The sequence below is a fragment of the Mesoplodon bidens genome (genome assembly GCF_964165515.1).
Source record: "Mesoplodon bidens genome assembly, chromosome: X".
NCBI lineage: Eukaryota > Metazoa > Chordata > Mammalia > Artiodactyla > Ziphiidae > Mesoplodon > Mesoplodon bidens.
Genome location: NC_138163.1, coordinates 28,441,166 through 28,454,320, shown reverse-complemented (window position 1 = coordinate 28,454,320; position 13,155 = coordinate 28,441,166).

Genomic DNA, 13,155 nt, shown 5'->3' with positions numbered 1-13,155 from the left:
TTTGTATCTAGCTATTATGAATAATGCCATTATGACCATTGTATAGGTTTTTGTGTGAACATATAGTTTTTAATTTTCTTAGGTATATACTTAGGAATGGAATTACTAGATCATATATTTATGTATATGTTTAACTTTGTGAGGTATGGCCAAAGTGTTTTCCACACTGGCTGCACCATATTACATTCTTACCAGCATTGTATAAGGGTTTAGCAATTGTTTATTAGATTGATGCCAAAAATACAAGCAACCGAAGAATAAATAAATCTGACTTCATGAAAATTAAAAACTTTTGTTCCTCTAAGTTCATTATCAAGAATGTGAAAAGACAAGTTGTGAATTGTAGAAAATATTAGCAAATCATATTTCTGATAAGGGTTTAATATCCAGAATATATAAAGAACTCTTATAACTCAACAACAGAAAGACAAACAACCCAATTAAAAATCAGCAAAAGACTTGAATACATATCTCCCAAGAAGTCATACAAAAGACCAACAAACACATGAAAAGATGTCCTTAAGGAAATGCAAATCAATGTGGTACCACTTCATACACACTAGGGTGGGTATAATTTTAAAAATGGATAATAAAAGTCCTGGTGAGGATGTACAGATATAGGAACCCTCATACATTCCTGGAGGAAATGTAAAATATCATCCCTGCTGTGGAAAACATTTTTGTGGTTCCTCAAATAGATAAACATAGAATTACCATATGATCCAGAAATTCTACTCTAAGGTATATTCCCAAGAGAAATGAAAGCATATCCAAACAAAAACTTGTACATTAATGTTTGTAGCAGCAATATTCATATTCGCCAAAAGGTAGAAACAACCCAAATGTCCATCGATGGGTGAAAGGATAAACAAAGTATGGAATAATTATAAAATGGAATATTATTCAGCCCTAAAAAGAATGACATACTGAAGCATGCTATAACATCAGTGAACCTTGAAAACATAATGCTAAGTGAAAGAAGCCAGACACAAAGGTCATATATTGTATGATTTTTTAATGTGAAATATCCAGAATAGTCAAATGCATAAAGTTAGATGGCAGATTAGTGGTTGCCAGGGTATGGGTGGAGGGGCAAGTGGGGAGTGAGTACTTACTGGGTATGGAGTGTTCTTCTGGGGTAATGAAAGGATTTGAAACGGGATAGGGGTGATGGTTGCACAGCACTGTGAATGTACTAGATGTCACTAAATTGAACACTTTAAAATGGTTCATTGTATGTGATGTGATTTTTACCTTAATAAAAATAAACAAGAATACCAGCAAGGTTTAGAGAGATCTTTGTACCTACCAATGTTCAGAGAGTAAATGTAAATAAATTTTCTACCAGGGAATCCCAGAGGTGGGATATTCTTGCTGGCTGATAGAGGAGAATAGCGGGAGTAAACTGTTGGTAAATGCTGAAACCTGGCTTATGGTAAAGTAGGTTTAAATCTTGGGTTTTAGTTCAGTGATAACAGACATGCCGTGAACAGAAGGGTTTGATTGTTATTAACCTAATTTTTTTTATCATATTGTTCCCTCTAGTCCCAAGTGGACAGAACTATTATAGGAAATCCCCTGGTGGGAATAATAAAATGTGTCGTTAAAAATCATTAAAAATGACACATGCAAAGACTGCATTACAGCATACAATTTTTTTTCTGTTATAATGTCAAATGATTGACAGATTTTATTCCAGCTCTCATTTTTTGAGTGTCTACTTTGTTATATGTTGTAGAAAGATGCCCAGCAGCCCCAACTCTCATGGAATTTGCAGTATAGTGAGGAAAAGAAAGTATAAAATAAAACATTATGGGCCATAATAGCTATGAAAAATTCCACCATTCAGTCCCACACAGGAGCCGCCATGACTGAGGATTTGGGCAGAAGGTTATTTCTCCCTCTGAATCAGTTGTTATGTGAACGGTGAAAAGTTGGCTCTTTGCTACTCTTGAAAACAGACATGAATCCCTCAGATCAGGTTACATGTTTTCTCCTTCTCCAGGATTTCCTTTTAGCTCTACCACTGAAATGAGGTAGACCCTTATCACTGGGATGGGGCCTTAAAAGTTATTTAATCCATCTGCCCATTTTACGCTTGCATCTTTGCTACCAAAAATGACCATTGGGCCTGTATTAGTTAGAAACACTAGATTACAAGTAACAGAAAACTCAAATCTCACTGGCCTAATCAATGAAGGTGGACCTAGACTCAAAAGCTGCTTGATTCAGAGGCTCAAAATTGGCACCAAAGTCAGATTTCTTTCTGCCTATGCTTCTTTTTTTTTTTTTTTTTTTTTTCAGTACGCGGGCCTCTCCGGCCGCGGAGCACAGGCTCCGGATGCACAGGCTCAGCGGCCGCTCCGCGGCATGTGGGATCCTCCCGTGTCCCCTGCATCGGCAGACAGACTCTCAACCACTGCGCCACCAGGGAAGCCCTGCCTATGCTTCTTGATGTCTGCTTTATTTTAACTTGGCTCTTTCTTATTGCTAATGTATAGCTGCCTGCAGTATTAGGGGCTCTTTATTTCTTTGAAAACATGCAGAGGAGGGGGTTGCTTCTGAAACTCCTCCAGAATATGAAAGAAAAACTTTCTCCAAAGCCCCAGGAAATTGCTACCCTCATTGGCCCCAATTAGGTTATACCCATAGCCAACCAATGGCAGGGCATGGGACTATGTTGATTAATCTGGATTTGAATTGTGCCAATTTGCTAAGATTGGAATCATATATTCCAGAAGGGAGTAAGGGCAGGGATGTGATATTAAAGAACAGGAGGTGACCACCAAGATAAGAAGGGATGGATGTTGGGGAAGTTACCACAGTGTCTGTCTGGCATAGGGTCTTGGTTTAGCCATTGACAACATCATGAAAATCCCCATTCCCAAGCTACAATTGCCTTCCCTGCTGTACAACTTGCATTTTAAGAAAGTATATTTTCCGTTGAATCAACCTCTCTGTTTCCATCCAACTCAGAGTACCAACGGCTCCTTCTTGCCATGCTGTTTCCTTGCATTTATTACTCTGGATGTGTCTTCTTTCTCAGCAGTGTCTCTTCTGCCTGGGCCTTACCATTCTGTACTGAATTCACTGACCCCAAAAGTGACTAGCTGTCACTGGAATTTTTTCCTGAATCCTGAATTGAAATGAATGGAGGTTAGTTATCTTTTCTTTCTACTGCTTTTGAGGGTTCTTCCTCAGGCCAAATTCAGAACTTATGCCAGATAGTGGCTATGTGACAGAACCTATCTGGTCCTTGGTAAAATGAAAGGGTGTTCTGATCCGTTTCCAGGGACTGGTCCCACTGCAATTCTGTGACCATGATCGATATGAAAAATTCTACCAGTCAGTACCCACACAGAAGTCGCAGTGACTGAGGATTTGGGCAGATGGCTATTTCTCCCTCTGAATCAGTTGGTATTCGAAGGATGAAAAGTTGGATTCTGGTGGGAGGAAATGATCGTCGACGTGAGGGGCTCAGTGAGTGTCATGTTTGGAAACCTGAAGCCCACACTGCTTTGCAGAGTTTGAGGGAGGTTTTGCCCTTTATTCTGCATTGGGCTCCACACCGAATTTGACCAACCTAAACCTACTCCAAGAGTGGGCCGAGGTATCCTGGCCTCCCTTCCCTCATGCGCGCATCTTCAGCGCCAAGCGCAGCATAGCCTCCCCGGGCCCGAGTCGCCAGCGTCCAGAGTGGCTGGCTGGGGGACGGCAGCCATCAATGGCCTGGGCAGCCGATCCAGATGCGTCCGCAGCTGCATCTCCTTCTGGCCGCGCTTCGGGGCGGAGGAAGGAGCGGGAAGAGCGGAAGGCAGGAGGCGCCGCGGTGCCCGTAGCCCCGCACTCCCCAGGGGGCCTGCATTCCTCTCTGCCGGCCCCTCCTTCCCTCACAGAGGGCTTTGTCCTCCCGCTGTGTAGCATCCCTCCGCCCCTTCAGATTCCCGCCGGCTCTTCTGTGCCCGCAGCCACTCGGCCACCCGCGGGCCCCTACTTCCTCTGCGCAGGTGGCGCCAGCGAGCCGGGGGCTAAGGGGTTAACCAGGGGCTCTTTGCGGCCTAGGGGGCGCGCAGTAGCGGGAGCTGGGGCAGAGCCGGTGCCGATCCCACCCCAGCGAAAAATGCCCGCCTGAGGCGACCCACCAGCTCTAGTCCGGGGGATGGCCACCTCGTCCCAGGAGGAAGGGGCAGCCAGGACGGACAGCCACCTACTCCGCCGGGACCCAGAGCCCCTGCGGGGCAAAGTGAACCGAGGCGCTCTCCCCACCAAAGGAGCTGGAATTCCGGTGGATGGATGCAGTCGTGGGGCGGCTGGCAGTTTCAGGCTGGCAGTAGGTAGAGGAGTGCCCCTGCCCCGCGCCCCGACCCCTGCACTCCTCGGTAGCGCGCCGAGCCCTTAGCTCGCTCTACACTGGGGAGCGGATGGGGGGCGCAAGTCCGGGATCACGAGTCCGCGGGCGACACGCTGGACTAGGGCCGGCGCCCTGGCTCCAGGGAACGTGGGGCAGAACGCGGTTTCCGAGCCCAGAGAGCCTCGTTGTCTCGGCAGGTCCGGGGTCGGTCGGCCGCGGGCAGGACAGCAAAAGTGGGAGGAGGCCAACCCAAGGGAGGAGGATGCCAGGCGACAGCGAGACGCTGTTTTCTTTTTAACAGCTCTCCTTGGACCTGCTTTCTGACCCCAGGACCCCGTTGGGGACATCCAGCGGCCTCTCGGATCCCGCGCTGCCAGAGGCGCGTTCCCTGCAACTTGGCAATTCTACCCTTGCGGGGCTAGCGGGTCACTTCACGTCTCTCCTCGCCGCCGCTGCCGCCCAGCTGGTGGGATGCCTAATTGACCCCCTTACCCGGCCTAGGGTCTCCCACCTCCTGCCCGCACTGCTTTGGAAACTAGTAGGGGACATTGGAAGTCAGCCCGTCGCCCCCAAACTTCTTCCTCTTTCCTGACTCCGTGCCCCATCTGCCTACTCTCCACTCTGGCTTTGGTTGCCTCCCACTGAGCCCCTTTCCCCAGCCTTAGGACCTGCTGGACGTGGGGTCCTAAGATGAAACCCAGCAGCAGCGCGTGGCCGCTACACGGACCTAGGAGCTTAGCAACCTGTTCGACTTCAGTGCGATATGAGAACTTTCCGCTGCATCTTGGAGTGCTGCAAGGTTAAAAAAAAAAAAAAGCGATGTGGAGATTAGGCAGCTTAAACTCCATCTACTTTGAGCAGTAGTTCTCGGGGCCAGAGTCCAGCTTCCAGGACTTGGACATCTGAATTTTGATGTAATATCTAGACTTGCAGATTTAAAACTTGACTGCCAGAGGGGTCATTTGATTTAACCAGTTGAGAACAGTGAAATCATGAGTCAGTCTCTGATCCCGATGTTTATTAGGGATTAAGGTTTTTGAGGTCTTATATGAAAAAAGAACATTAAATTTTCTTCAACATCCCTTTCAATTCCCCTCTCCAAGATCAGATTAATATAGTTTATGATAGCTGAAAGATGTCAGTTATAAGAAAGACAGTACAGGGCTAGAATTTCCAGCCAATTTAGCTGGGCACTTTTATTATATAAGACTGTTTTGGCTTTTTTTTGACATGGGGAATAATTTAATAACTAAAAAGTTTCAGCTGAAACCAAAGGGCCACTGCCCTTTTAACGGGTTGAATTTTGTTGTTCACTGTTGGGTAGGAGGCAGGACCCGCAGCTGTTCTATAGAACTGTGATATAATGAATCTTTACTGTGTATGGTAGTGTCACTGAACACAATTTTGACTGCATGTGTGTAAATGTAGTGAGATTCACTTCGTTCCAAAATGAAGATCAGAGGCAAAAATTTACAATTTAAACTTAATAATCTTAAAATCTCTCATGTAAGTGACTGGTTTTTCAAAACAGAACATAACCAATATTTCCCAAGTATTGTTGGGAAATAGTATCACTCAATGTATTTGCCTTATATTTGTGGACTATTATTTAAAATGTTAATGAAATAAATGATACAAATAAATAGAAATTTAGATTTAAAGTTAAATGAAATTCTTTTTCCTAGACTAGTGCTGTCTTTAAGTTTACTTTCTGTGTATTTATGGCTAATCTTCATTATTAAACATTTATCCCATTTATGCACTTTGTTTTTCTAACTTTTAAAACTCATAATTTTAAAAGTAAACATTCCAGGGCTTCCCTGGTGGCGCAGTGGTTGGGGGTCCGCCTGCCGATGCAGGGGACACGGGTTCGTGCCCCGGTCCGGGAAGATCCCACATGCCGCAGAGCGGCTAGGCCCGTGAGCCATGGCTGCTGAGCCTGCGCGTCTGGAGCCTGTGCTCCGCAATGGGAGAGGCCACAACAGTGAGAGGCCCGCGTACCGCAAATAATAATAATAATAATAATAAAACATTCCAGAAGCAAGGTATATCTTATCTCATAAGGAGGGTGTGAGAATTACACAGAGGAAGCTTTATAAATTGTTTAGCACAATATGTGGAATTTATTAAGCACTCTATAAACATTCATTCCTCCTTTTACTTCTGTTCCCATGAAAAGTTACAAATTGGTTTTGATAAAAACCATGTTAGGAACTCTTATAAATCTTGGATTCTCCTTAGAGAGGTAGCTGTTTTGAATTCCTACAGTTTGTCCTGAACAAGATGATGGATCTGTTATTGTTTTTTAAGTGCTCAACCAAAGGTTCTTGTAAGTCAGGAAAATTAAAGTCTGTTTGTAAAATTGGAGTCATTGGAGAAGTTCACTACCTTACATTTTTTTTTTTTTGGTTTTGGAAATTATTGGGAATAAAACAGGGGCAACCCAGATTCTTATGACAATGCAGATTCTTAGAAGAGAGGATGCTTCAGTTTCTCAAATCTTTTAAAAAGGGACAAGGAGATATTTACCTCACGGGGTAGTTATGAGACCTAAATGGGGTAGGTATGTCAACAGCTTCTCATGCTCAATAAATATTAGTTTCTTTTGTGATGTACTTTTGTTTTCGTATATTGTAATATTTTTATTTTGAGAATAACAAGCTTGAAATGATTTCCCTCAACATACTGAACTGATACTTATTTATGATATATATCCAATGTTATCCAACTGAAATAATTTTTTTTTTCAGTACGTGGGCCTCTCTCTGTTGTGGCCTCTCCCGTTGCGGAGCACAGGCTCCGGATGCGCAGGCTCAGTGGCCATGGCTCATGGGCCCAGCCGCTCCGTGGCATGTGGGATCCTCCCGGACGGGGGCACAAACCTGTGTCCCCTGCATCGGTAGGCAGACTCTCAACCACTGCGCCACCAGGGAAGCCCTATTTTTTCTTTTTTAAATTGAAGTCTATTTTATTTACAATGTTGTGTTAGTGTCAAGTGTACAGCAAAGTGATTCAGTTATATATATATATTCTTTAAAAAATTTTTTGTTTATAATTAATTCATTTTTATTGAAGTATAGTTGATTTACAATGTTGTGTTAGTTTCAGGTGTACAGCAAAGAGATTCAGTTTTAGTTATATATGTATATGTATATATATGTGTACATATATATATATATATATATGCATATATTTATTCTGCCTCAGATTTTTTTCCCATATAGGTGATTACAAAATACTGAGTATAGTTCCCTGTGCTATAAAGTAGGTCCTTGTTGTTTATATATTTTATATGTAGTAGTAGTGTGTATCTGTTAATCCCAAACTCCTAATTTATCCCCCCCACCCCCGCTATCCCCTTTGGTAACCATAAGTTTGTTTTCTGTGTCTGTGAGTCTATTTCTGTTTTGCAAATAAGTTCATTTGTGTCATTTTTTTAGATTCAACATATAAGTGATATTATATGATATTTATCTTTCTCTGTCTGACTTAATTCACTTAATATGATAGTGCTTCTCATTGCTTCTCATTGCAGTGAGAGCTTCTTCTCTCTCTTCGCATTTCTGTTGCATGTTTTGGTTTCTTGGCCGCAAGGCATGTGGGATCTTAGATTCCCAACCAGGGATCCAACCAGCACCCCTGCATTAGAAGGTGAAGTCTTAACCACTGGACTGCCAGGGGAGTCCCTTATTGGAATATAGTTGATTTACAATGTTGTGTTAGTTTCTGCTGTACAGCAAAGTTAATCAGTTATACATATACACATATCCACTCTTTTTTATATTCTATCCCCATATAGGTCATTACAGGGTATTGAGTAGAGATCCCTGAGCTATACAGTAGGTTCTTATTAGTTATCTATTTTATATACAGTAATGTGTATTAATTTTAATACTTTTAAATGTGTTGTGAATTGTTTTATGGCTCAGAAAATGGTCTATTCTGGTGAATGTTCCCTGGCCATGAAAAGAATGTATCTGTTGTTGATTGGAATGTTTTATAAAAGCCAGTTAGGTCAACTTGGTATAGTGTTAACTCTTCTATAGCCTTACTGATTTTCTGTCTACTTTCACTATCAATTATTGACAGGTGTGTTGAAATCTCTGTGTGTTTCTGTTTATTTTTTATTTCAATTCTGGTTATGCTTCATGTCTCTTGAAGCTCTGTTATCAGGTGTGTAAATGTTTAGTATTATATGTCCTTTTGTAAAATTTATCCCCCTTTTAATAATCATATCAATATAATGTCCTTCTCCTTCCCTGGTGATATATACTTTTTAATTGGATTATTTAAATTTTGTTGAATTGTGAGAGTTCTTTGTCTAGATACTAACCTGTTATCGGATATATGACTTGCAAATATTTTCTCCCTTTCTGTGAGTTATTTTTTCACTTTTTTGGTAGTGTCCTTTACGTCACAAATTTTAAAAAATTCTGATGAAGTTCAATTTATCTAAATTTTCTTTATTGCTTGTTTTTCATAGTATTTTCTTATTATTGTTTTACTGTCTGGAGGACATGTCTCTCATTTCTGATATTGGTAATTTATGTCTTCTCTCTTTTTTCCTGATCAGTCTGGATACAGGTGTATACGTTTTATTGATCTTCTCAAAGAACCAGCTTTTGGTTCATTGATTTTCTCTATTTTCTATTTCCCTGATTTCTGCCCTTAACTTTATTATGTCCCTTCTTCTGCTTACTCTGAATTTAATTTGTTCTTATTTTTCTAATTTCCTAAGATCAAAGTTAGGGTCATTGATTTGAGGCCTTTCTTCTTTTCCTATATAGGGATTTTGTGCTATAAATACTGCTTGAGCTGCATCCCACGGTTTTGTTGTTTTCATTTTTCATTTAGTTCAAAATATTTTCTAATTTCCCTTTCGATTTCTTGTAGCAGTGAACTCCAGGAATATGTGTGGAATATCTATGCCCAATGATGGGAGAGTTGGTCACATATGCACATCTTGTTAACAACTGGCCATGACCAGAAAACTCAGGACTCTAACATTCTTGTTGACTCCAGCAATGAAAACAGGTTCACATCATCAAGCTTGATATTTGTGCAAAGCAACCCTAACAAGATGGTACAGCAATGTCTATTACTCCAGGTGTACACAACAAAATCGTCAATCCATTGGTGATATAAAGAATACTCTGACAGACATATTCTCATGGGTTGGCTAAGGGTCAATCATGGTTCTCTTGGAGACATGCAAGGAGTAAGTCGCCAAGCCTGCTGTGTGAACTCTTTCCTCATAACACCCAAACATGAGATTTCCCTATTGGTAACTCCTGCCAATTTGAGGCACAGGTCTCAGTCATGGGGCAGTGAAAAATGGTTGGGGATTGGGCACCATTTGGTCTGTAATCACAAATAACCAGGAGACATTTGTTTTAATGGAAATTACTCTATTTTTCATTAAAAAATGTAAAGAATAGACACTTCTGCTTTTTTGTAGTCTTGCTTTTTTCCTGATAACGTCAACATTCCCAGACTCTTAGAATAAAATCCAAAGTCTTTACCAGGTAATTACAGTCCTACCTGGTCTCCCCGACCCCTGTTACCTTTCTGACCTCATCTCCAACTGCTGTCCCCCTTCATCCTTCTGCTCCAGCCACCCTGGTGAACTTGATGTTCCTCAAACACACCAGGGTCACTCCTGCTTAGGGCCATTTGCTGTTGCCATTCTCTTTGCCTGGAACGTTCTCAGAGATCCTTATAGCTCACTCCCTCACCTCCTTCACACCTCTCCTCAAATATCACCTCATTAGAGAGGCCTTCCTGACCACTTAATGTAAAACAGCAGCCCCCGCCATTCTCTGTGTTCTTTCCCTGCTTCATTATTCCTCACACTCCACAGTGTTATTAACCTGAATATTTACTTCCTTTTTGCCTGCTCTTTCCCCAACCAGACTGTCTGCTCCATGGAGGCAGGGAATGTTTGTAGTTCACTGCTAGATCCCCATGCCCAGTACAGTGCCTGGCACACAGTGAGTGCCTGTAGGTACCTACCAGTGAATGAATGAATGAATCTGATATAGATATAGACATCTATCTATCTAGATGTATATATATATATATATATATATATGTATATGTATACATAGATATAGTATAGGGAAGGAAGGCATTTGGAACACAAGATTCCTAATCCTCAGCTCCAGACTATAGAGGAAAATTGCTCAACGAAATTTTAACTTTCAGGATTTGAGTATGCAAATATATTTAATATCATAAAATCTCTTTTTTAAAGATGATTTGGCTTTTGTTTTCTTTTCATTTTTTCTGATTAGAAGGAACAGTTTTGTAAAAGAAAATGTAAGCAATGCAGAAAGGACTAACTAAGGTGGAAAGTGAAAGTCCTGTGGACTGGAGGTGAGGAGAGAGGGCAGGCTGGGAGAGTGCACTGTGCCTTGGGATGGGACACAGTGGGAAACAGCGGCTGCATTGGAGCAGCTGTGTCAATAGGGCTCACCAAAATGTCCCCACAGATAAATTGGCCACATCAGACTGTCTTGCTTTGCTGTTTATATCTTTTACCTATTTTTCTAGGGAAATATCTTTAAGTGTTTGTATTTTTTTAAGTTATGAAGCTCATTGTATATTAAAGAGCTTTTAGTCCGTCAAATTTGTTATAATTTTTCCCCAAATTATTGCTCATCTTCTAACTTTTTGGTGTTTTCTGCCATTCAGAAATGATTTTTATTGTGAGGTAAGTTCTAATAATCCTTTGCTTTTAGTGTCTCTGCCTCTGATAGCATGCTTAGAAGGTCTTGCTCAGCCCAGGATTATAAAAATGTTCACTTGCATTTTCTTCTAGTACTGTCATGGTTAGATTTTCTTTTTCATGTTTAAATTTTCAGGGGACCTGGAATTTACTTGGTGAAAAGACATGTCTGGAATGCTTGTGGTGCACCAGGCTCTGTTCCAAATGCCTTATGTGGATCATCACATTTGAATGCTCAGTAACTCAGGAGGTGGGTGCTAGCAGGAGTGTTCTTTTCACAGGGGAGGTAACTTAGGAACAGGGAGGATGGGTACTTATCCAAGACCACACAGCTGGTGAAATCTGGCCCATCAGTGGTAAATTATAAACAGGGTTGTTGTAAGGAATAGAGTCAGCATGTGAAAGGTTTGTGGAATATGGTAGTCAATAGAAGGTAGAGTTTATTATTATTATTACATAGTTCTCATAAACATAATTTCTGATGGATGCATATTATTTGAAAAATGGTATATATTTAAGACAAGTATATCTCTAAGATATTATTCCTTCAAAAACATGTTTAGAATTCCATGGTAACAAACAAAACCTTTATTTTAAGAAATAATTGCCACAAAAAGAAATCCTGGAAGAACGTTATCAATATGTGAAGAGTTTTATGAGATAATGGGATTAGAGGTTTTTACAAAAATCTTCTTTGTCTCTATACTCCAGTTTTCTTAAAAGAGCATGTTTTTAAAATGTTCTGATCAGAAATTTAGTCACAATGACTGTTCTTTTTTTAAAAAAGGCTATGAAAAAATGATACAGCTGCTGTGGAAAACAGTTTGGCATTTCCTTAAAAAGTTAATTATAGAATTACCATATGGCCCAGCAATTCCACTCCTAGGTGTATACCCAATAGAATTCAAAGCAAGGAGTCAAACAGTTTGTTGTACACCAATGTTCAAAGCAGCATTATTCACAGTAACCAAAAGGTGGAAACAACCCAAATGCCTATCAACAGATGAATGGATAAACAATATGTGGTACATACATACAATGGAATAATTATTGTATGAAGGAAGGAATTTCTGATGTAGCGTACAACATGGATTAACATTGAAACCATTATGCTAAATGAAATAAACCAGACACAAAAGGACAAATATCGTATGGTTTCACTTATATGACGTATCTAGAATAGTCGAATTCAGAGAGACAGAAAGAATAATGGTAATTAGGGGCTGCAGGGAGAGGAGAAGGGGAAGTGATTGTTTAATGAGCTTCTGTTTGGGATAATGGAAAGTTCTGGAAATGGATAGTGGTGGTGGTTGCACATTGTGAATGTACTTAATGCCCTGAATTGTACACTTAAAAATGGTTAAAAGGTTAACTTATGTTATATATATTTTACCATAAACAACAACAACAGCAGCAGCAATGACAAAAGGAGACAACATTACACTATCACATAGAGTGCTGGGCTTAAACGAGATAATTCATGTGAAGTGCTTAGCATAATGCTGGGCTTATAGGGAATCCTCAATAAAGGAAGGACAAATGTATTTCTAATAATTGGAACCATTTAAAAATGGAAAGGGCTTCCTTGAGGATGAGATAGTGAGTTTCACGCTACTGGAAGTGTTTAACAGGAGGTAGAACAGACTTCTAAGTTTTGTATGCAAATGAATCACCTGGGGATAGTGTTAGAATGCAGATTCTAATTTAAACAAGTCTTTGTGGGGCCTGAAATTCTTCATTTCTAACAACATCCGGTGATGTTGATGCAGCCAAGTGAGCTAGATGATTCTTTGGGGTGGGTGGATGCTGGAGAAGGTATGTGATAATCTATCAGGTGGAGCATAAAGTTAGATCTCTGCTGTCCAGTACGGTGGTCAGATTGCCACACGTGACTATTGAGTATTTGAAATATATCTAGTCTGAGATGAGTTGTGAGTGTAAAATATACAAGAACTTAGTATAAAAAGAAACTGTAAAACATCTCATTAATACTTTTTATATTGATTACATTCTGAAATGATATTATTTTGGTTATATTGGGTTAAGTAAAATGTTAAATTTTTTAAAACGGCTATGA